We start from the raw sequence: 24391 nt of genomic DNA on the forward strand, positions 1-24391 counted from the left end.
TGAAATTCTTGTAGTTCCTCTGTACATGATGTATCTTTGTTCATGTCCCAAGGCCTTAATATAGGGCTTCCCTGGTGGCTCAGTGGTAAAGAATCCACCTGCTCATGCAGGAGATGCAGGTTCAATCCCTGGGTTGGGATGATCCCCTGGAGAAGGAAATGACAACCCATTTTAATATTCTTGCCTGGGAAATCCCATGGACAGAAGAGCCTGGTGGGCTGTAGTCCATGGGGTCACAAAAAGAGTTGGACATGACTTAGCAACTAAACAACAGTAACAAGACCTTAATATATACATTGAGTTGCCCAGAAAGTCATTTATGTTTTTCTCTTACACCTTACAGGAAAACCTGATTGAACTTTTTGGTCACTTGGTCAACCCCAAATATTATACATGTTATATTATATGTACTATTTCTATTTCCTTCCACTTTTCATTTTTATTCATCCTTCTATAATGAGCAAATTGTCACCTCCTTCCAGAAGCATTTTCTTTTCACTAAACATTTTAGGCTAAATTGGATCTCCTTAAAATTCTCGTGTTAAGGCCCTGACCCCACCCAAAGCCTCAAACTGTGACTGTCTTTGGAGATAGGTGATTCAGTTAAAACGAGGCCCTTAGGATATGATAACTCAATCTGACCAATGTCCTTACAAGAAGAGGACATTTGAACGTACAGACACCAGGGGTGCACACAGGCAGAGGAAAGGCCACGTGAAGCCACAGTGGAAGGCCACCAGATGCAAGGCAAGGAGAAAGACCGTATAAGAAGCCAAATCAAACCAAACACCTTCATCCTGGATTTTTAGCCTCCAGAACTATGAGAAAATACATTTCTGTTGTTTAAGCCACCCGATGTGTGGTCTCTGTAGATTCTTTCCTCTTTGGGTTACGGTAACCCCTTGTGCCTCCTCTCATCACCTTATTTTCATGTTGGATGTCTGCTTCCCAGGTCTTCGTTCACCTTTTGAGTTCATGAGGTCTCTCTAGACTTACTCAATTTACATCTTCAAACCCAGCCCAGTGTCTGACCCCTGACAGCCAAGGGTTCAATAAATGCGGGGTGAATGAGTTAATCTGAATGAAAACAATGTGCCTTGTTAGTGATGAACAATGAGGAATAGGATAAGCAAATTATAGCATCTTTATAGGGCTAAAACATGCTTACGACTAGTTTTGAATAATGTAGGGGAAATGCTTATGGTCTTATATTAAGTGAAGAAAAGGTGGAATAGCAGATTCTACCCTCAGGATGCGCACAACTATATTAAAACAATTCAAAGGAAATATATAAAATGCTCCCAGTGCCTTCTCCGGGTAGTGGCATATTTATCTTAGTTCTTGCCTCCTGTTTTGGAAATTTTCACCCGTAGCATTTCCTATTGAAAGTCAATCTGTACTTACCTCCTTTGTTGCCTCTCTCTTTCTGTATTTCAGCTTTCTGGTTTCTTATTTCTCTGTTTTATGAGTCAAGACTATAAACTCCTTGGAAAAGGAGCAGTGTTTTTGTACTATTTCTCTGGTGCTTGGCACATTCTGCTAAACACTAAACATTTAGTCATTCACTAAATAATTCTTCAATGAATAATGGCAACAGCAACCACAAAAATGAAAGTTTTTTTATTTTTTTAAGGAAACTCTCATTAAACCTCTTTTCCTTAGGTCTGCTGCTGCTGCTAAGTCACTTCAGTCATGTCCAACTCTGTGTGACCCCATAGACGGCAGCCCACCAGGCCCCCCGTCCCTGGGATTCTCCAGGCAAGAACACTGGAGTGGGTTGCCATTTCCTTCTCCAATTTGTGAAAGTGAAGTCACTCAGTTGTGTCTGACCCTTAGTGACCCCATGGACTGCAGCCTACCGGGCTCCTCCATCCATGGGATTTTCCAGGCAAGAGTACTGGAGTGGGCTGCCATTGCCTTCTCCCTTCCTTATGTCTGGCAATCTGGAAATATGTGAGCAGAGACGATGGCCTGTTACTATGAATGGAAGCCAGTAATGATTCAAGTAACATTGCATCAAAAAAAAAAAAAAAAAAGAATGAGATAAGCCCACAGTGATGAGAAGTGTTATGTAATATGGGAAAACTTCCTAAAAGGCCCTGGGTCTCTCCACCCATGCAACATGCTGGGGGTGGAAAAAGAAAAATCTGACTATATTTTGTCAGATTTCTTCAGAATCCCTTCAGAGTACCCGTCAGTCTATTTGTTCCTCTAAAACTTGAGGTCATGGTAAGATAATACATGAGTCTTTACAATGAAAAGTTACTATCAAAACATAAGGAATGTTTAGTTTCCACAGCTATCACTTTTTGCTCTCTGATTTTAGTCTGTTTCTGGTGAAGTTTAGTAGCTGATACCCACAGCCACACCTGTAGATGGGATGTCTCCATAATACCAGGTTAAGGTCTTCTGAAGAGTGACTACTGGGGGAGCCACCGCAGAGCCCCACTGTGAGCTGGGCACTCTGGGTTCATCTCACCTTCACACTCAAAACAGAAGGAAGCTTTCTGGGCCCAAAGCAGAGGATGAATCTTAGAAAAACACAGCTGCCGGGGTTAGCGTGTGCGTGCAAACGCTCCTCTGTGTAAACGCTCCTCCACATAATGCCCGTGCACTTTTCTTATTTACTTGGCTCTAAAAGCTAAACTTGTGGCCTTCAATCCCAACCAACCTGAATGGATGCTTCTTAATTATGGCTGGGATGTAGTAAATTAACACCCTATTAGGAAGTCATTCAGGTATTAAATATTTAGGAAATTATTACAAGAGAATTGCAACTACAGTTACAATTCTTATTACATGAATTGCAACATGTAAGCCCCCAGGCAGGAAAAGATGTTGCTAACTGTTCCATGTATGAAGCAGTGCTAGCTGACAGGACAGGCTGCTGGTCATACATCCATTTCATCAAATCCTACCTTTTAAATAAGGAAAAAATCCAGCATAACCTTTCTCCTTCACTTTTCCGACTTATTATTATTACTTTTTTTTTTTTTTTTTGTGGACCATGCTGTGTGGCATACAGGGTCTTAGTTTCCCCAAGCAGGGGCTGAACCTGCCCCCTCTGCAGTGGAATCCATGGAATTCCCTGAATCACCAGGGAAGTCCCACTACTTATTTTTATTTTATTTATTTTTTATTTTTGCTGTGCTGGGTCCTCATTGCTACATGGGCTTTTCTCGAATTTTCGTGAGCAGAGGCTACTCTATAACTGAGGTGCATAGGCATATCATTGCGGTGGCTACTCTGTGGGCTCTAGGACACATGGGCTTCAGCAGTTGCAGCACTTGGGCTCAGTAGTGTTGGCTCCCAGCACATAGGCTCAATAGTTGTGTCACACAGGGTTAACTGCTCTAAGGCATGCGGGATCTTCCCAAACAAGGGATCAAACCCTTGTCTCCTGCACTGGCAAGTGGATTCTTTACCACTGAGCCACGAGGGAAGCCCCCTTCTACTACTTATTAATTTTCTTCTTCTCTGTGGTCCCCTTTAAGTTGAAATTACATCTTAGTTTGCAAAGAGAGAATATTCATTAATACAGCAAAAATTTCCAGGATTGAGTATCTTCTCTGTGCCAGGCATTGCTCTAGGCACTTGGGACAAAGCAATAAATAAAATAAAGATCTCTATATTTGGAGCATAAAATGGAGAAGGCAATGGCACCCCACTCCAGTACTCTTGCCTGGAAAATCCCATGGATGGAGGACCTGGTAGGCTGCAGTCCATGGGGTCACTAAGAGTCGGATACGACTGAGCAACTTCACTTTGACTTTTCACTTTCATGCACTGGAGAAGGAAGTAGCAACCCACTCCAGTATTCTTGCCTAGAGAATTCCAGGGACAGGGGAGCCTGGTGGGCTGCCGTCTATGGGGTCGCACAGAGTCAGACAAGACTGAAGTGACTTAGCAGCAGTAGCAGTAAGGAGCATATATTCCAATGGGGAAAACTGACAATAAACAATAAGCATACTAGCAAATACACTCTTCCAACAACACAAGAGAAGACTCTACACGTGGACATCACCAGGTGGTCAACGCAGAAATCAGATCGATTATATTCGTTGCAGCCAAAGATGGAGAAGCTCTATACAGTCAGCAAAAACAAGACTGGGAGCTGACTGCGGCTCAGATCATGAACTCATTGCCAAATTCAGACTTAAATTGAAGAAAGTAGGGAAAACCACTAGACCATTCAGGTATGACCTAAATCAAATCCCTTATGATAATACAGTGGAAGTGACAAATAGATTCAAGGGATTAGATCTGAAACAGTGTCTGAAGAACTATGGACAGAGGTTCGTGACATTGTACAGGAGGCAATGATCAAGACCATCCTCAAGAAAAAGAAATGCAAAAAGGCAAAGTGGTTGTCTGAGGAGACCTTAAAAATAGCTGAGTAAAGAAGAGAAGCTAAAGGCAAAGGAGAAAAGAAAAGATATACCCATTTGAATGCAGAGTTCCAAAGATTAGCAAGGAGAGATAAACCCTTCCTCAGTGATCAATGCAAAAAAATAGAGGAAAAAAATAGAATGGCAAAGACTAGAGATCTCTTCAAGAAAATTAGATACAAAGGGAACACTTCATGCAAAAATGGGCACAATAAAGGACAGAAATGGTATGGACCTAACAGAAGCAGAAGATATTAAGAAGAGGTGGCAAGAACACACAGAAGAACTATACAAAAAAGATCTTCATGACCCAGATTATCATGATGCTGTGATCACTCACCTAGAGCCAGACATCCTGGAATGCAGGTCAAGTGGGCCTTAGGAAGCATCACTACGAACAAAGCTGGTGGAGGTGATAGAATTCCAGTTGAGCTATTTCAAATCCTAAAAGATGATACTGTGAAAGTGCTGCACTCAGTATGCCAGCAAATTTGGAAAACTTAGTAGTGGCCACAGGACTGGAAAAGGTCAGTTTTCATTCCAATCCCAAAGAAAGGCAATGCCAAAGAATGCTCAAACTACCGCACAATTGTGGTAATTGCACAATTGCGGTAATGCTCAACTACTGCACTCATCTCACATGCTAGTAAAGTAATGCTCAAAATTCTCCAGGCCAGGCTTCAACAGTACATGAACCGTGAACTTCCATATGTTCAAGTTGGATTTAGAAAAGGCAGAGGAACCAAGATCAAATTGCCAAAATCTGTCAGATTGTTGAAAAAGCAAGAGAGTTTCAGAAAAACATCTACTTCTGTTTTATTGACTATGCCAAAGCCTTTGACTGTGTGGATCACCACAAACCTTGGAAAATTCTCCAAGAGATGGGAATACCAGATCACCTGACCTGCCTCCTGAGAAATCTGTATGCAGGTCAAGAAGCAACATTTAGAACTGGACATAGAACAACAGACTGGTTCCAAATTTGGAAAGGAGTATGTCAAGGCTGTATATTGTCACCCTGCTTATTTAACTTATATGCAGAGTACATCATGAGAAACACTGGTCTGGATGAAGTACAAACTGGAATCAAGATTGCTGGGAGAAATATCAATAACCTCAGACATGCAGATGAGAACATCCTTCTGGCAGGAAGCAAAGAAGAACTAAAGAGCCTCTTCATGAAAGTGAAAAAGGAAAGTGAAAAAGTTGGCTTAAAACTCAACATTCAGAAAACTAAGATCATGGCATCTGGTCCTATCACTTCATGGCAAATAAATGGGGAAGCAATGGAAACAGTGACAGACTTTATTTTGGGGGGCTCCAAAATCACTGCAGATGGTGACTTCAGGCCATGAAATTAAAAGATGCTTGCTCTTTGGAAGAAAAGTTATGACCAACCTAGACAGCATATTAAAAAGCAGAGACATTACTTTGCCAACAAAGGTCCATCTAGTCAAAGCTATGGTTTTTCCAGTAGTCATGTATGGATGTGAGAGTCAGAGTATAAAAAAAACTGAGCGCTGAAAAATTGATGCTCTTGAACTGGTGTTGGAGAAGACTCTTGAGAGTCCCTTGGACAGCAAGGAGATCGAATGAGTCATTCCTAAAGGAAATCAGTCCTGAATATTCATTGGAAGGACTGATGCTGAAGCTGAAACTCCAATACTTTGGCCACCTGATGCAAAGAACTGACTCATTTGAAAAGACCTTGATGCTGGGAAAGATTGAAGGTAGGAGGAGAAAGGGACGACAGAGGAAAAGATGGTTGGATGGCATGACCAACTCGATGGACATGAGTTTGAGTAAGTTCTGGGAGTTGGTAATGGAAAGAGAAGCCTGGCATGCTGCAGTCTATGAGGTTGCAAAGAGTCAGACATGACTGAGCGACTGAACTGAACTGAACTGATACTAGACAGGAAAATTTTCTAGAATGTTCAAAGGTCATAGTTAATATGGAAAATAATAGATAGTGGGACCACATACTTTTGGGGCTGGTGGTGGAGGGAGCTGCAGTATTAAACAGGTGGTCAGCTTCATGGATAGACCAGATCAGATCAGATCACATCAGTCACTCAGTCGTGTCCGACTCTTTGCGACCCCATGAATCGCAGCACGCCAGGCCTCCCTGTCCATCACCAACTCCTGGAGTTCACTCAGACTCACGTCCATCGAGTCAGTGATGCCATCTAGACATCTCATCCTCTGTCATCCCCTTCTCCTCCTGCCCCCAATCCCTCCCAGCATCAGAGTCTTTTCTGATGAGTCAACTCTTCACATGAGGTGGCCAAAGTACTGGAGTTTCAGCTTTAGCATCATTCCTTCCAAAGAAATCCCAGGGCTGATCTCCTTCAGAATGGACTGATTAGATCTCCTTGCAGTCCAAGGGACGCTCAAGAGTCTTCTCCAACACCACAGTTCAAAAGCATCAATTCTTCGGCGCTCAGCCTCCTTCACAGTCCAACTCTCACATCCATACATGACTACTGGAAAAACCATAGCCTTGACTAGACGGACTTTGTTGGCAAAGTAATGTCTCTACTTTTGAATATGCTATCTAGGTTGGTCATAACTTTCTTTCCAAGGAGTAAGCTTTAATTTCATGGCTGCAGTCACCATTTGCAGTGATTTTGGAGCCCAGAAAAATAAAGTCTGACACTGTTTCCACTGTTTCTCCATCTATTTCCCATGAAGTGATGGGACCGGATGCCATGATCTTCGTTTTCTGAATGTTGAGCTTTAAGCCAACTTTTTCACTCTCCTCTTTCACTTTCATCAAGAGGCTTTTTCGTTCCTCTTCACTTTCTGCCATGAGGGTGGTGTCATCTGCATATCTGAGGTTATTGATATTTCTCCCGGCAATCTTGATTCCAGCTTGTGTTTCTTCCAGTCCAGAGTTTCTCATGATGTACTCTGCATATAAGTTAAATAAACAGGGTGACAATATACAGCCTTGACGAACTCCTTTTCCTATTTGGAATCAGTCGGTTGTTCCACGTCCAGTTCTAACTGTTGCTTCCTGACCTGCATACAGATTTCTCAAGAGTCAGGTCAGGTGGTCTGGTATTCCCATCTCTTGAAGAATTTTCCACAGTTTATTGTGATCCACACAGTCAAAGACTTTGGCATAGTCAATAAAGCAGAAACAGATGTTTTTCTGGAACTCTCTCGCTTTTTCCATCATCCAGCGGATGTTGGCAATTTGATCTCTGGTTCCTCTGCCTTTTCTAAAACCAGCTTGAACACAGGAAGTTCACGGTTCACATATTGCTGAAGCCTGGCTTGGAGAATTTTGAGCATTACTTTACTAGCGTGTGAGATGAGTGCAATTGTGTGGTAGTTTGAGCATTCTTTGGCATTGCCTTTCTTTGGGATTGGAATGAAAACTGACCTTTTCCAGTCCTGTGGCCACTGCTGGGTTCTCCAAATTTGCTGGCATATTGAGTGCAGCACTTTCACAGCATCATCTTTCAGGATTTGGAATAGCTCAACTGGAATTCCATCACCTCCACTAGCTTTGTTCGTAGTGATGCTTTCTAAGACCCACTTGACTTCACATTCCAGGATGTCTGGCTCTAGGTCAGTGATCACACCATCGTGATTATCTGGGTCGTGAAGATCTTTTTTATACAGTTCTTCTGTGTATTCTTGCCACCTCTTCTTAATATCTTCTGCTTCTGTTAAGTCCATACCATTTCTGTTCTTAATCGAACCCATCTTTGCATGAAATGTTCCTTTGGTATCTCTAATTTTCTTGAAGAGGTCTCTAGTCTTTCCCATTCTGTTGTTTTCCTCTGTTTCTTTGCATTGATCGCCGAGGAAGGCTTTCTTATCTCTTCTTGCTATTCTTTGGAACTCTGCATTCAGATGCTTATATCTTTCCTTTTCTCCTTTGCTTTTTGCTTCTCATCTTTTCACAGCTATTTGTAAGGCCTCCCCAGACAGCCATTTTGCTTTTTTGCATTTCTTTTCCATGGGGATGGTCTTGATCCCTGTCTCCTGTACAATGTCACGAACCTCCCGTCCATAGTTCATCAGGCACTCTATCTATCAGATCTAGGCCCTTAAATCTATTTCTCACTTCCACTGTATAGTCATAAGGGATTTGTTTAGGTCATACCTGAATGGTCTAGTGGTTTTCCCTACTTTCTTCAATTTAAGTCTACCACTGAGCTAATTGCCTGATCCTGGACAAGGTCTATTTCAGAGCTGCTGTCTTTAGAATTAAAGACATTAATTAAATCATTCCTAACTTTCCTTCCTTTCAGTTCTAAGGTCCTGTGACTTACATGTTATTGGAACAGCAATTGCAATTGAATTGCAACTCAAAAATCTCTCACATTGGCAGGCATCAGACCTAAAATCTTCAGACAAGCCTATAAGCCTCAGCCCTTCTGAAGGCATGGGACCCCCTTGAACATTTGAATGAGAACTATAGAAAAGGTAGAGCTGCATCTGCTCACAACTGTAAGGAGTTTGTGGGGTCCTTGAAGCATAACCATGGACCTTCCCCAACTGAAAGTGACCTGTGGGTTACTCTTAATCAGTGCATTTAAGGAGGGTTGTTAGTTTCCCCTGAACTTTCTATAAAATATGAAAATATTCCATATGTTTTGAGAAACTGAAAGAATAGTACAGCAAACTTCACATCTTCCATTTAAACTTCAAAAAATGTTAATATTTTACCATATGTGTCTATCTATCTTTGTTGTTTTATTGTTGTCGACCAATTAGAAAGTTGCAGATATCATGGCACTTTATCCCAAAATAGTTTCCCCAAGTGTCTCTTAAGAATTAGAACAATCTCCTATTATACCACACCACCATTATCACATATAAGAAAAATAAGACTGATGAAATCTAAATTCAAAATTCTCTTTAAGAATCCTTTTAGATACTACCAGGATTCAAATCTAGGTCCACATGTTGCATTTATTTACTATGATGGCTGGTCTATTTTATTCCAAAATAGTTTATCCATGATTTTGTTTTTTGATTGTTTACTTTCAAGGTAACTGACATTTTGGAATAGTTCAGACCAGTTGTCTTATGGAATGCCCCTACTTTAGGATCTGATTGATTGTTTACTACTAGTATCTAACTCATTCTTCTATCCCTTTCATTCCCTGTAAACAGGAAGTTAGAGCTAATGGAAATTTGTGAGTTTCAGTTAGATTGGAATACAGTGTACTCTGGGAAGAGGTAGTCCATTTTCTAGGTATTGACTGGAATACTTAGAAGATCACTTTAGAAGATTATCTTTAGCCTCATAGGACTTCACTCCCATCCTTGACCACCTGGGGAGGGATGCTATATGTAGACAGAGAGGAAGGTTTTCCTGGCAGTAAGAGGAACAGCACTGAATTTGGAATTTAGCCCTGAAATTGATCATATCCCTTTATCTGTTTCCTCATCTAAGATTTAATTTTCTTTTTAATGGATTGTTGGGTTCAAATGAAAGATTAGAAAATTCTTTTTTTAAAGATCTGTGTGGAAGTAGCTCTGCTTCAGGGACTGACATCCAGTTCAGAGACATCCTTGATTCATCTCAAATAAGTGAGCAAAGTATGAAACTATCTATCTATTATCTATCTACCTACCTACCTATCCATCTAGAGTAATGAATTTTTGTCACCTTAAGACTGATTGGAAAGAGTAATGGGCGTCAGTTTTTCAATGATGATTTAAGATAGTGATTCTTAATCATGGGCAATTTTGCCCTCCAGGGGACATTTGGCAATGTCTGAATACATTTTTGGTTGTCTAACTGAAGACTTGTTACTGGCATCTCGTGGGTGAAGGCCAAGATGCTGTTGAATATACTACAATGCACAGGACAGCCTCCCCTCACCAAAGAATTATCTTGCTCAGAATAGCAATAGTATCAATACAGAGAAATCCTGATTTAATGTAAGGTACAATTAAATATTGAAACTTAGTCCAGAGTCCTGCACCTGCACTTCAAATATTGGGATCTGAAGTAACTTAAACTCCATGCCATAACATAGCAAATTATGAATAGAAAAAGAAAAACAAAGAAAAAAATGGAGATACAAATATGTTAATTATTTTAATCAACATAATTGCTACAGTTCAACTGAGCTTTCTCCAAGGCTAAAAAGAAATTACAATCAGTTGTATAATTTTGGTAATTAAAAAGAATAATTCCTAAAGGACATTGCTTTTCCAAATATAAATTGTAAAATGTTATTTTCATAAAGTATTTTATAATATGGTAGCAATAAATGACCTGATAATGCGAAGGGCAATGTTTTCAGTGTTCATGCAAAAAATGCAAAAGTTAGTTCCATATGGCTATTTATAACAGGAACTTAGATAAAAGCTATGCAGAAAATATTCAGATGAAATGCCTTCAGGGTAATTCTGAGAGGCACTGGATTAATATCACTCCATTTGGAGCCTTCTGTTGGTCTAATTTGATTACTGAATTAGATTATGATACCTGGAGGGATATACGGTCTAAGGAAAGGCACAACTGAACCATGGCCTGGAGCCCTTATTATCTTTTTAAAAACTTTCTGTAAATATACTATTTAAAAAAATATCTTTATTGAGATATTTTTCACATACCATAAAAATCACTGTTTTAAAGCATGCAAGTCAGTGGCTTGTGGCATATTCATAGAACTCTCCAACTGTCATCATCATCTAACTTCAGAATATCTTCATTACTCCAAAAGGAAACCCTGTACTCATTAGCAGTTACTTCTTCATACCCCTGAATCTCCGTCACCCCTGAAAAACATTAGTCTACATTCCTGTCTCTGTGGATTTGCTTATTCAATCTTTCTATTGCCAAACAATATTCCATCATATGGAATGCTCATTCATCAATTGATGGGCATTTGGATTGTTTCCACTTTATGATTGTTATGAATGATGCTATGAACTTTGGCAAATTTTTATCATGAAAGGGTACTGAACTTTGTCAAAAATTTCTGCATCTATTGGGAAGATCATGTGGTTTTGTTCTTTATATCTAACATGGTGTATTGCTGTTGTTGTTATTTAGTGACTAAGTCGTGGCCAACTCCGTGACCCCATGAACTGCCCTAGCCTAGAATACCAGCCTCCTCTATCCTCTACTATCTCCCAGAGTTTGCTTAAATTCATGTCCATATTGAGTCTGTGATGCTATTTAACCTTCTGATCCTCTGCTGCCCCTTTCTCCTTTTGCCTTCAACATGGTGTATTATATTTATTGATTTTCATGTGTATGATCAACTTTTATATTCCTGGGATAAATATTAGTTGGTGATGGTATAAAATCCTTTTTACATATTTTTGGACTTGTTTTTCCAGTAGTTCAAAGACACTTGTGTCTATATTTATAAGGAATGTTGGTCTGTAGTTTCTTGCAATGTCTCTGTCTGGCTTTGCTTATTAGGTTAATGCTGGCCTCATAGACTGAGTTAGGAAATGTTTGCTTCTATTTTATTTTTTGGAACAGTATGTGAAGAATTGATATTTTCTTTATTTAAATGTTTATATACTTTGTTGATGAGGTCATCTGGTCCTAGGCTTTTCTTTGTGGAAACTTTAAAAAATAACTAATTCAATCTCTGTTACAGGTCTACTCATTTTCATTTCTGCTTGAGTCAGTTTTTATAGTTTGCATCTTTCTAGAAATGAACCCATTTTGTTTAGGTATCTAATTTGTTGAATACTATAATTATTCATAGTATTCCTTTACACATCTTTTAGTTTTTATAATATAGGTGATGATATTCTCTTTTTTATTCTTGATTTTGGTAATTCTTGATATTCTTGATTCTCAAATTATCAAAATATTCAAAAATATTCTTAATTATCTAGATAAAGATTTGTCAATGTTGTCAAGTTTTTCCAAGAATTAAGTTTTGGGACATCAGTTTTCTGTAATGATTTCTTATTCTCTATTCAATTTATTGTCATTTTAATCTTTATTATTTTATCTTGTAAATATACTATTAAATGTTTACATAATATTCCATCATGTGGATGTTCTATAAATTACATTCCAATTTTACTATCTTTAGGTTTTCTCTTCCACCATTTTTCTCCATTATGAATGATGTCTGAGTGACCATCTCTATGTAAGCATTTTCTCTGTTTCAAATTCTTATATGAGTTAATAGAGGAGAAATGTCTTTGCAAGGGCATGCTGGTCCTTTAATTTACCCAGCTAATTTGTTATTAGGTTTCTATTATTGAAACATCTTGAGCAGATGATGTGAACATTTCTAAAGAAACTTGATACATATAGGATTATTCCTTCTTACACAAAATAAGATAAAGAAATAAATACATAAATGGAAAGAGTCACTTTCAAAGTTCCAAAATAGGAATTTGATGGATATGCTGGTCTTTTTTAATGTGTCAATTTGACTAGAGTCCCCAGATACTCAGTCAAGCATAGATCAAGGTATTGCTACAAAGGTATTTTGTAGATATGATTAAAGTCCTTTGTTGACTTTCAGTAGGGAGGTTATCGAAGATGATCAACTGGTTGAATCAGTTGAAAGGTCCTAAGAACAGGGCTGACTCTTGTCTAGAGAAGAAGAAATCCACCTGAGTGTTCCAGCCTACCTTTACTGATGATCTGTCCTACGGATTTCAGCCTTGTCTAGTCAGTCCCCACGATCGTGTAGGCCAATTCTTTGCAGTAAATCTCTTAACAGATATCTTCTACTGATTCTACTTCTCTGATTGATCACTGACTTTTACAAGGAGGGCCGGATTGAATAAAACTTTTAAAAAGTTAAAAATTCTAAAACTCCTTCTACTACATTTATTAAGGCTGTAGGCTAATCTATTCAAACTCTATTGAGAGGCTACGACCCAGCGTTTATTGTTCTAGTTGCTGGGGTTATAGGAATGAACAAAATAGAGAAAGTTTGTCTTCATGAAGGTTACATAGCAACAATAACAATATTTACTACCTGCTACTATAGTCACATGTGGGGGATAAAAAGGTGAATATGACTGTACCTTCTCTTTTGGAGCTTGCAATAAGTCTGTGAATATTTGAATTGGTATGAAGGAGAGTGAGACTGAGCATGAATTTTAATTGTAGGAACACACAATTTCTAATGGAGAGATAAAATCAAGTGTTTCAGACACCCAAAGGAATATTCCCTTGAAGGAATATTTGAGATCTTTAAGGTCCTGAGACTTCATTTATATTTTAAAAATGAAACTAAGTTCATAAATGTATTTAAAGGTACCCTAAAGAAATCATATAAGGTTAAAAAATTATAAACGGAATTGTTAGTAAAACTCCAAGAGGTTTCACTTTGGTGTTCTTTGTGGGCGATGTAAACAATTTATATTTAAAGAGTCCAGTGTCAAAAAACAATAAGGAAATAGTGAGATGTTTCTGATGTTCTCCACCTTAACGCCTTGTTTTATTTCATTTTGTGCCTGCAGCTGCTGTGGAATTTGCAAAACCTTGAGCTGTTTGGACTCTGCTTTCTAGCCTGGATTAGGTTCCAGGTAACCTCATGGTGGAGTTGTCTTTTGGATCAACTTACTTTTGAAATGTTCCTGAAAGAAATTCTTTGGTAATGGGACTTCCATACAGTAGGTCAATCAGCACAGTATTGTCTTAATTTGCCAGTTTGGTAGAGGTATTTTTGCTTTTGAGAAAAGAAGAAAAACAAGGAAAGCAAACAAAACAAAAAGGGTTCTTTTTCTTTATAACTATAAAGAAGCAACTGTCTTCAGCAAACAGACGATAATAAACAGCCTCCTAGTGATCTTGAGTTATGAACCCATAGTTTATAGCAGGATGAAAATCTATTGACTTGAGTGAGGCAATCATTCCCACCCAGCTGACCTATGCTGGTCCTTTCACCTTCACTGAGCAATTCTTTTCTGCAGCCTGGAGCATAAAGGAAACAATCACCTGTAGCTGCACTTGTTCCTCATTCGCTTTGGAAGCCAGAACTATCAGCTCTGAAAACAGGTCACGAGTGACAAGTAGTCCCTGAGAGGCTCACAGGAAGTAGTTGCAAAGGCAGGGGAAGTTTTTAACGACTGTCCAAGAGGCCAGTGAATGACAGGCGTTCAGGAGTTTCTCTGCTTGGCATCTGAAACAGCCACGTGGAGGAGCTGCCTTGGGGACAGAATGACAGGTGTGAGCCTGGCACCTGAGCCCCATAAAGGAGGTGACTTTGCTCTGTTGTACACATATTGGGAATCATCATGGAGGGCTTGAAGGATGATCATGGAGGATTCACGGCATTAACTTCAGAAACCCAATATGATAGTTCAAGGTGGAGAGTCAAGGTTGCGATGAACAATTTCTGAATTAATTCCAGTTCTGTGAGGTTGGGATCCCATGACATCAGGTATGTATTTCTAAATTGTTACCATGGCTCATTTGTTACTGAAGTTTACACCTTACTGTTACGGTACAAATGACAGGTACAATTACAAACCTGACATTATTTTTCACTTGTCTTACTGGCTCAGAAAACAATTTCAGAACCAGTTTGATCTTAGGAGTTACTAGGTTCTTAATGAAAATCATTGTCTCTCCCCATATAAATAGGCAGGATACCATAGAGCAGGGATCAGCCAACCTTTTCAGTAAAGGGCCAGATATTATAAATATTTTGGGCTTTGTGGTCATATGGTCTCTGTCACAACTACTCAATTCTGCTGTTGTAACACAAAAGCAGATTTATGTTTATTTATATAAATTTACATAAACAAACATGTTTATTTATGTAAATAAACAGACATGGTTGTGTTCCAATAAAACTCTGTTTATAAAATCAGGCAGCTGCTTTGCTTTGGGGCCCTAAAGTGTAAGAGCACAGACTTTGGAGCCAGGTTCAAATCCTGGCACCACTGCTAGTTGTGTGACCTTAGAGAACTTAGTTAACTTCTCTGTGCCTTGGTCTTTCACATCTCTCAGTTGATAATAGTTGTTTTTGTTCAGTCGCTAAGTTGTGTTCACCTCTTTGTGACCCCATGGACTGCAGCAGGCCAGGCTTTCCTGTCCTTCACTATCTCCCAGAGTTTGTTCAAATTTATGTCCACTGAGTTGGTGGTGCTATCTAATCATCTTATCTTCTGTTGCCCTCTTCTTTTCTTTCGTCTTCTATCTTTCCCAGCTTCAGAGTCTTTTCCAGTGAGTCAGCTCTTTGCAACAAGTGGCCAAAGTATTGGACCTTCAGCTTCAATATCAGTCCTTTCAATGAATATTCAGGGTTGATTTCCTTTAGGATTGATTGATCTCCTTGCTGTCCAAGGGACTCTCAAGAGTCTTCTCCAACACCACAGTTCAAAAGCATCAATTCTTTGGTGCTCAGCCTTCTTTATGGTCCAATTCTCACATCCATACATGACTACTGAAAAGACCATAGCTTTGATTATAAACTGTTGTTATGAAGATGAAATAAGTAAATGTAAGGGATTAAATAGTGCTTAGCTGATAGTAAGTGCTTTATAAGTGTTCATTAGATAACCAAGTGCTTTATAAGTGTTTGTTAGATAACCAACCATCCTGTGAAGTAGGTAATAATATTCCTATTAAAATTTAAATTTTAAGAAATAAATATGTTACTTCTAAGAAGGTTAAGATTGGAACCTAGTTTTCCCATCTCCAGTACCATTGCTCTTTTTTGTCCTCAGAGGTGAAATCATTATATCTAAACACAGGGAAATTCCCAGGAACAGCTTAGCTTGTATTTCTCCTCTCCCTATCCATGCAAGGAGGTACTATAAGCAGTAGTGTGCTGGCACTGATTTGTGTTGGCTCATTAGAGCAGATTGCTACATTTTCAGGAATTTTGTGAGCTGTGTTTACTGTTGATAGCTGGAATATGGCTGTGGTGGGAATACTGACACCACGAAATTGGCAGGTGCCACAAATCAGGGCTTTTTTCCTCCAGGGGTACTGGTTCACTAGCACATGATGGGCTACATGCCAGCAGTGAGCACTCCTCCAGGTATGGGTCCTATGGTCTGAACAGCGAGTTTGAAAACTACATTCAGTAGCACGTGACCCACCATATCCCAGGGCACCGTGGCCTGAGAAGAATGCAGATCCCTGGCTTTCTGTCTTGTGGCAGAGACAGAAAAGATTACATGCTTTGCTTAGCAACAGAAACGAGTCTGTGGTGGCCTCTGGACCCTGATTTCTAGACATCTGACTCACAGCTCTCCTTCTCTTCTTGTTCCAACACACACACACACACACACACAAACACAGAGGCATGTGTGGTTCAAGCTAAATAGGAACAAAATGACTTAGGAGGAACTAAAGGGAATAGAGAGCTTGTTAGATGAACACCATAAAGTACTTTAATGGTCAGTTTTCATAGGAAAGGCAATGAGTGCTATGGCATTTTTGCAATTGTTTTTTCTTTTTTAGTTTTTCCTAAGGTGTAGCCCTTCCTCAAAACCATCCTCTAGCCTTTTGTGGAAGCAGCAGAAGAAATCCCAAAGAGGCTGGAATTAGCCAGAAGGCCAGTAAGCCAAATCGCTTCCTCTTATGAACTTGTGAACCTCACTTTTCTTCTCTATAAAACTGGGAAGCTTAGTCATTTCATTGTTAGTTTGCATTGTGATTGTGAAAATCATTGAAAATTTGTTATTCATTTACTTAGTATATTTCTTACTGAGTACCATCATGAACTGGGTCCTACATAGGTGCTAATACCTTACAAATAGCTGTGAAAAGAAGAGAAGCGAAAAGCAAAGGAGAAAAGGAAAGATATAATCATCTGAATACAGATTTCCAAAGAATAGCAAGAAGAGATAAGAAAGCCTTCTTCAGCGATCAATGCAAAGAAATAGAGGAAAACAACAGAATGGGAAAGACTAGAGATATCTTCAAGAAAATCAGAGATACCAAAGGAACATTTCATGCAAAGATGGGCTCGATAAAGGACAGAAATGGTATGGACCTAACAGAAGCAGAAGATATTAAGAAGAGGTGGCAGGATACACAGAAGAACTGTACAAAAAAGATCTTCACGACCCAGATAATCACGATGGTGTGATCACTGACCTAGAACCAGATATCCTGGAATGTGAAGTCAAGTGGGTCTTAGAAAGCATCACTACGAACAAAGCTAGTGGAGGTGATAGAATTCCAGTTGAGCTATTTCAAATCCTGAAAGATGATGCTGTGAAAGTGCTGCACTCAGTATGCCAGCAAATTTGGAGAACCCAGCAGTGGCCACAGGACTGGAAAAGGTCAATTTTCATTCCAATCCCAAAGAAAGGCAATGCCAAAGAATGCTCAAACTACCGCACAATTGCACTCATCTCACACGCTAGTAAAGTAATGCTCAAAATTCTCCAAGCAATATGTGAACCGTGAACTTCCTGATGTTCAAGCTGGTTTTAGAAAAGGCAGAGGAACCAGAGATCAAATTGCCAACATCCGCTGGATGATGGAAAAAGCAAGAGAGTTCCAGAAAAACATCTATTTCTGCTTTATTGACTATGCCAAAGCCTTTGACTGTGTGGATCACAATAAACTGTGGAAAATTCTGAAAGAGATGGGAATACCAGACCACTTGACCTAGCTTTTGAGAAATCTGTATGCAGGTCAGGAAGCAACAGTTAGAACTGGACATGGAACAACAGACTGGTTCCAAATAGGAAAAGGAGTTCGTCAAGGCTGTATATTGTCACCCTGCTTATTTAACTTATATGCAGAGTACATCATGACAAAAGCTGGGCTGGAAGAAACACAAGCTGGAATCAAGATTGCCGGGAGAAATATCAATAACCTCAGATATGCAGATGACACCACCCTCATGGCAGAAAGTGAAGAGGAACTCAAAAGCCTCTTGATGAAAGTGAAAGTGGAGAGTGAAAAAGTTGGCTTAAAGCTCAACATTCAGAAAACGAAGATCATGGCATCCGTCCCATCACTTCATGGGAAATAGATGGGGAAACAGTGGAAACAGTGTCAGACTTTATTTTTGGGGCTCCAAAATCACTGCAGATGGTGACTGCAGCCATGAAATTAAAAGATGCTTACTCCTTGGAAGGAAAGTTATGACCAACCTAGATAGCATATTCAAAAGCAGAATTACTTTCAAAGTAATTTCAAAGTAATTCAAAGCATTACTTTGCCAACAAAGGTTCGTCTAGTCAAGGCTATGGTTTTTCCTGTGGTCATGTATGGATGTGAGAGTTGGACTGTGAAGAAGGCTGAGTGCTGAAGAATTGATGCTTTTGAACTGTGGTGTTGGAGAAGACTCTTGAGCCTCCCTTGGACTGCAAGGAGATCCAACCAGTCCATTCTGAAGGAGATCAGCCCTGGGATTTCTTTGGAAGGAATGATGCTAAAGCTGAAACTCCAGTACTTTGGCCACCTCATGTGAAGAGTTAACTCATTGGAAAAGACTCTGATGCTGGGAGGGATTAGGGGCAAGAGGAGAAGAGGACGACAGAGGATGAGATGGCTGGATGGCTTCACTGACTCAGTGGACATGGTCTGAGTGAACTCTGGGAGTTGGTGATGGACAGGGAGGCCTGGCGTGCTGCAATTCATGGGGTCGCAAAGAGTTGGACACAACTGAGCGACTGATCTGATCTGATCTAGGTGCTAAGGATGGATGAGTTGGGTATCTGCTCATGAAAAGTCAGGGTCTGGGTGCTTCAACAGATAATCCAAAGGGTTTGGATCCCAGAGGCTGGATCCCTACAGCTTCATTTGGTTTTACTGATCAAGAGTTTGACCCTGGAGCCAAGCTTCCTATGTTGAATGCAGGCTGTGTGTTGTTTATTAGCTCTGTGACTTTAAGAGAGTTACTTATTAATAGTATCTTTTCCTACTCTGTAAAATGAAATTTTAAGCTTTCCTCAGTTTCATCTGCAAACATTGAGATGATGATAGTACCTACTTCCTGAATTATTCCAATGATTAAATGAAATGATACATATAAAGCTACCTCCATTTCTTCATCTATAAAAAATATAGATATTAGTAGCTACAGCTTTTAGTGTTGGTATTGCTATAATGACCAAATACCATATGAAAGTAGTTAGAATTGTAAAAGCAAAAACATGAATGCAACATAGACTAATGGAAGACAGACAGCAAACAAGGTCCTCATTCAAGACTGTAAATGTAGTGGAAAAGATGAACAGAATAGGTATCCTTAGCCTGAGCGTCAGGAAAGGCATTTAACAGAGATGGTGTTTGAGACTGTAAATTCATTCTTTCACATTTGACAACAAACATTTGACAGTCTACCATATGTCAGGCTTCACGAGTGTGCGCTCAGTCGCTTCAGTCGTGTTCGACTCTCTGCAACCCTATGGACCATAGCCTGCCAGACGCCTCTGTCAGTGGATTCTCCAGGCAAGAATACTGGAGTGGGTTGCCATGGCCTCCTCCAGGGGATCTTTCCAACTCAGGGATTGAACCTGTCTCTTATGTCTCTGGCATTGGCAGGCAGGTTCTTTACCACTAGTATCAGGTGGTAATCAATCCCTTGGTTGGGAAGATCCCCTGGAGGAGGGCATGGAAACCCACTTTAGTATTCTTGTCTGGAGAATCCCATGGACAGAGGAGCCGGGCGGGCTATGGTCCATAGGGTCGCCAAAGTCAGACACCACTGAAGCAACTTAGCAGCAGCATGAGTGCCACCTGGGAAGGCCATGCAAGGCTTCATCTAGTGCTAGATCTGTAGCGATAAACCAAACCAACTCAGCAGCATGAAGAGATGGCTTCCTGGGAGGGCAGGGGAAACGCTTTCTGTGTCCCTTCCCCTTAATTCCAAAACTCCTTTGCCCTTTATAAACATGGATAACTGATAACTTTTTCAGTCTTATGTAAAGTGCCATGCAAACATAGCCTCAAGACAAACCATTTCCTCTCTCAAAAAGACTACTACTTTTAAGCCCCTTCTAGAAAAATTCTGGCACCGTAATAAGTCCTCATCTTTACAGAGTTGAAATCTGGTGGGGGAGATAGTGTTAAATACATACATAAACTCACAGGTAAATAAAATTGGGATGATGGTTATAAAGAAAATAAATGGAGGGCATCAGAAAATAAAGGAAAGAACGAATAGTTAGGGAAGGCCTTTATCAAGAACTGATGTACACATATTTAAGCCAAGAGCTGAATTTGAGAGGGTTAGCCAAGCAAGGAAACAAGGGAAAGAGAGAAACAAATGGTTGTGCAAAGCCCCTGAGGGCAGGAAAGTGCAATCTGTTTGAAGAACTGAAAGAAGGCTTGTGATTAGAATGAGGTAAAGTGGGGAAAGATCTAGGCTGGGAGGAAGGTGAAAGACAGGAGTGCCAGGAAAGGTGTAATGTTGGGCAGGCCACATCCAACACTGGACTTTATAGGTCAAAGACGTTCACATTTTATTTTCAGTGAAATAAGGAGCAATTGAAAATGTTTATCAGAAGCTATGCTCCAAGTCACACATAGTAATTCACTTTGCTGTCGTGTAAGAATGGGATTGGAAATGGGTAAGGATGAAATGGTTTCTGGGAGGGCAGGCTTTCCTGATGTGAAGAGCCAACTCATTGGAAAAGACCCTGACACTGGGAAAGACTGAAGGCAGAAGGAGAAGAGGATGGCAGAAGATGAGATGGTTAGATAGCATCATAGACCTCAGGGACATAAATTTGAGCAAACTGTGGGAGATAGTGGAAGACAGGGAAGCTTGGCACGCTGCAGTCCATGGAGTCACAAAGAGACACAACTTGGCAACTGAACAACAACAAGGATGAAATTCGAAAAATCAGTTGGAGGGTAAGGCAGTAGTTCCAGGTGAGAGATGCAGGTGGCTTGAATTATTCTAGTGGAAGTAGAGATGGTGAGATATGAAAGGATTTGTAGTGGATTTGAGAATGAATTGGAAAGAATGACCCCTAGGTTTCTGGTTTGTGGAGCTGGTTAGGTAACAGTGCCACCAGACCAGAAAGCCTAGGTGAATGTCTGGTTTGGGGAAGAAGGGCAAGAGTTGAGTTTTGGATGAGTGAATTGATGAGGTACTACTGAGGAATTATGTGACATATGGCTCATGGACATACGGCCCAGGGATTCTGAAGTGAGACCCGGGCTACAGATACATATATATATCATTATGTTATAAATGTACATACAGATGATAGCTATCACCATGGTGATTGATATCATTTGGGGGAGCAAATATAGATAAGTGCTCTTATCCTTTTGGGGGGTTCCAGATGACTTTGAAAAGCTGATAGAAGCTATACTTCTTCCTTTAAAAGTATTTGTTTTCATTCAAGTTTAAGGAACTTATAGACCTCCCGAAGCCCATCCACAAGTTTTGTAAGGTCCATAGATGACAAAACCAAAGCAAACCAAAACAAAGACCAAAATCCAACAACACATCCACACAGACTGTACAAACAGAAAAATGGGCCCTGCATTCAGCCTTGGGGAGCAGCACCGTTTAGAGGTGAGACAGAGGCAGTAGCCACAAGAGTCTGAAATGATACACACAAAGAGGGATGTGGAAATAGGAAAGAGACATCCAGATAAAAGTGTTTCAAGAATGGGAGATAAAGTTGCTGAGAGGGCTGAGAGATAAAGACTAAAAAGTATCCACTGGAGCTGGCAATAGCAGTGACCTTTGGGAGGCCCAGGACTATACTTACAAAGGGTTAGAGCTCTTGGAAGGAGGCACTGTCTGCCCCTCGGCAAAAAGGTGAGTGAAGGAGATACTCCATGCCGGTGTGGGTTAATGCATAGATTTGTGGGTGTTCCCTCTTGATGGTCTACAATTTTTTTTTTCCAATGAACTAGAAAGGTAAGATGATGTAAGAGGGGAAGACAATCGAGAATAAGGGTGGAAAGTGAAGTGAGAGCTTACCAAATGACTGAGTGACTAAGCACATGCACACATGGAGGACTGTTACTTATTTGGAGTTGTAATTGGAGGTTGGGTCTCAAGGAATGAGTAGGATTAGAGGAGGGAAGGGCTGGGCTCAGCATGAACAGAAGTCCAGGCCCAGAATTATCTTGGGCCAAGAACCAGCCAGCCTTCCAGAACTTTTCAAGCTTCACTCCACTCCCTTTCCCTTCATCTTTGGCTTCTCCTTTTCTAGCTTATCTTTCCCCTTAACCTATAAACATGCTCAAGCTTTTCCCAGTGACTCAGGAGCTCCTCCCATCAGTGTCCAAATTCTGTTCTTTCCTACCCAGAACATCTGTAACAGAAAACTGTTTGAAATATTCAATTGCCCTTTTTCTTCCTATAGCTTTTTCTTGTTTGGCCATGTGTTGCCTTATTTTGGGGATGTTGGCTGTTTCTTGAAGTTTGGACCTCTCTGTGGTCTTTTAAAGGCAAGAGTGCATTGACAAGTTCCTGTTGCGTTCCTTGGAGATACATGTAACAGCAAGACACCAGGGGGAACTCCTGCAGGATTTTAGATCAGTTCAGTTCAGTTTCTCAGTCGTGTCCAACTCTTTGCGATCCCATGAATCGCAGCACGCCAGGCCTCCCTGTCCATCACCAACTCCCGGAGTTCACTCAGACTCACGTCCATCGAGTCAGTGATGCCATCCAGCCATCTCATCTTCTTTCATCCCCTTCTCCTCCTGCCCTCAATCCCTCCCAGCATCAGAGTCTTTTCCAATGAGTCAACTCTTCGCATCAGGTGGCCAAAGTATTGGAGTTTCAGCTTTAGCATCATTTCTGCCAAAGAAATCCCAGGGCTGATCTCCTTCAGAATGGACTGGTTGGATCTCCTTGCAGTCCAAAAGACGCTCAAGAGTCTTCTCCAACACCACAGTTCAAAAGCATCAATTCTTCGGCACTCAGCCTCCTTCACAGTCCAACTCTCACATCCATACATGACCACAGGAAAAACCATAGCCTTGACTAGACGGACCTTTTTTGGCAAAGTAATGTCTCTGCTTTTGAATATGCTATCTAGATTGGTCATAACTTTCCTTCCAAGGAGTAAGCTTTAATTTCATGGCTGCAGTCACCATTTGCAGTGATTTTGGAGCCCCAAAAAATAAAGTTTGACACTGTTTCCACTGTTTCTCCATCTATTTTCCATGAAGTGATGGGACCGGATGCCATGATCTTTGTTTTCTGAATGTTGAGCTTTAAGCCAACTTTTTCACTCTCCACTTTCACTTTCATCAAGAGGCTTTTGAGTTCCTCTTCACTTTCTGCCATGAGGGTGGTGTCATCTGCATATCTGAGGTTATTGATATTTCTTCAGGCAATCTTGATTCCAGCTTGTGCTTCTTCCAGCCCAGTGTTTCTCATGATGTACTCTGCATATAAGTTAAATAAGCAGGGTGATAATATACAGCCTTGACGTACTCCTTTTCCTATTTGGAATCAGTCTGTTGTTCCATGTCCAGTTCTAACTGTTGCTTCCTGACTTGCATACAGATTTCTCAAGAGTCAGGTCAAGTGATCTGGTATTCCCATCTCTTTCAGAATTTTCCACAGTTTATTGTGATCCACACAGTCAAAGGCTTTGGCATAGTCAATAAAGTAGAAATAGATGTTTTTCTGGAACTCTCTTGCTTTTTCCATCATCCAGCGGATATTGACAATTTGATCTCTGGTTCCTCTGCCTTTTCTAAAACCAGCTTGAATCAGGAAGTTCACAGTTCACGTATTGCTGAAGCCTGGCTTGGAGAATTTTGAGCATTACTTTACTAGCGTGTGAGATGAGTGCAATTGTGCGGTAGTTTGAGCATTCTTTGGCATTGCCTTTCTTTGGGATTGGAATGAAAACTGACCTTTTCCAGTCCTGTGGCCACTGCTGGGTTCTCCAAATTTGCTGGCATATTGAGTGCAGCACTTTCACAGCATCATCTTTCAGGATTTGAAAGAGCTCAACTGGAATTCCATCACCTCCACTAGCTTTGTTCATAGTGATGCTTTCTAATAGGGCCCACTTGACTTTTAGATACGTTTGTGTTTTAGATAGTTCACTCTGGAGGCTGAGTGGAGGATGAATTTGTCTGAAGAGATTGTTAGGAGGCTACTGTAATAGTTCAGGTTGGAAAGGATGACTGG

The 24391-nt window shown here is 40.4% G+C and overlaps 1 long non-coding RNA gene across 2 annotated transcripts in view; it reads right to left on the reverse strand.

The window, feature by feature from the left end:
* The window catches only part of LOC138987979 (uncharacterized), a 34794-nt gene extending 21557 nt beyond the window's left edge, over positions 1–13237 (reverse strand). For both annotated transcript variants that reach the window (XR_011464318.1, XR_011464319.1), the window contains exon 1: positions 12975–13237. This is a non-coding gene — a long non-coding RNA (uncharacterized lncRNA). The remainder of the gene's footprint in view (positions 1–12974) is intronic.
* Between the last annotated feature and the right edge of the window lie 11154 nt (positions 13238–24391).

Source organism: Bos mutus, chromosome 1 (assembly GCF_027580195.1).
Source record: "Bos mutus isolate GX-2022 chromosome 1, NWIPB_WYAK_1.1, whole genome shotgun sequence".
Classification (NCBI taxonomy): Eukaryota; Metazoa; Chordata; class Mammalia; order Artiodactyla; family Bovidae; genus Bos; species Bos mutus.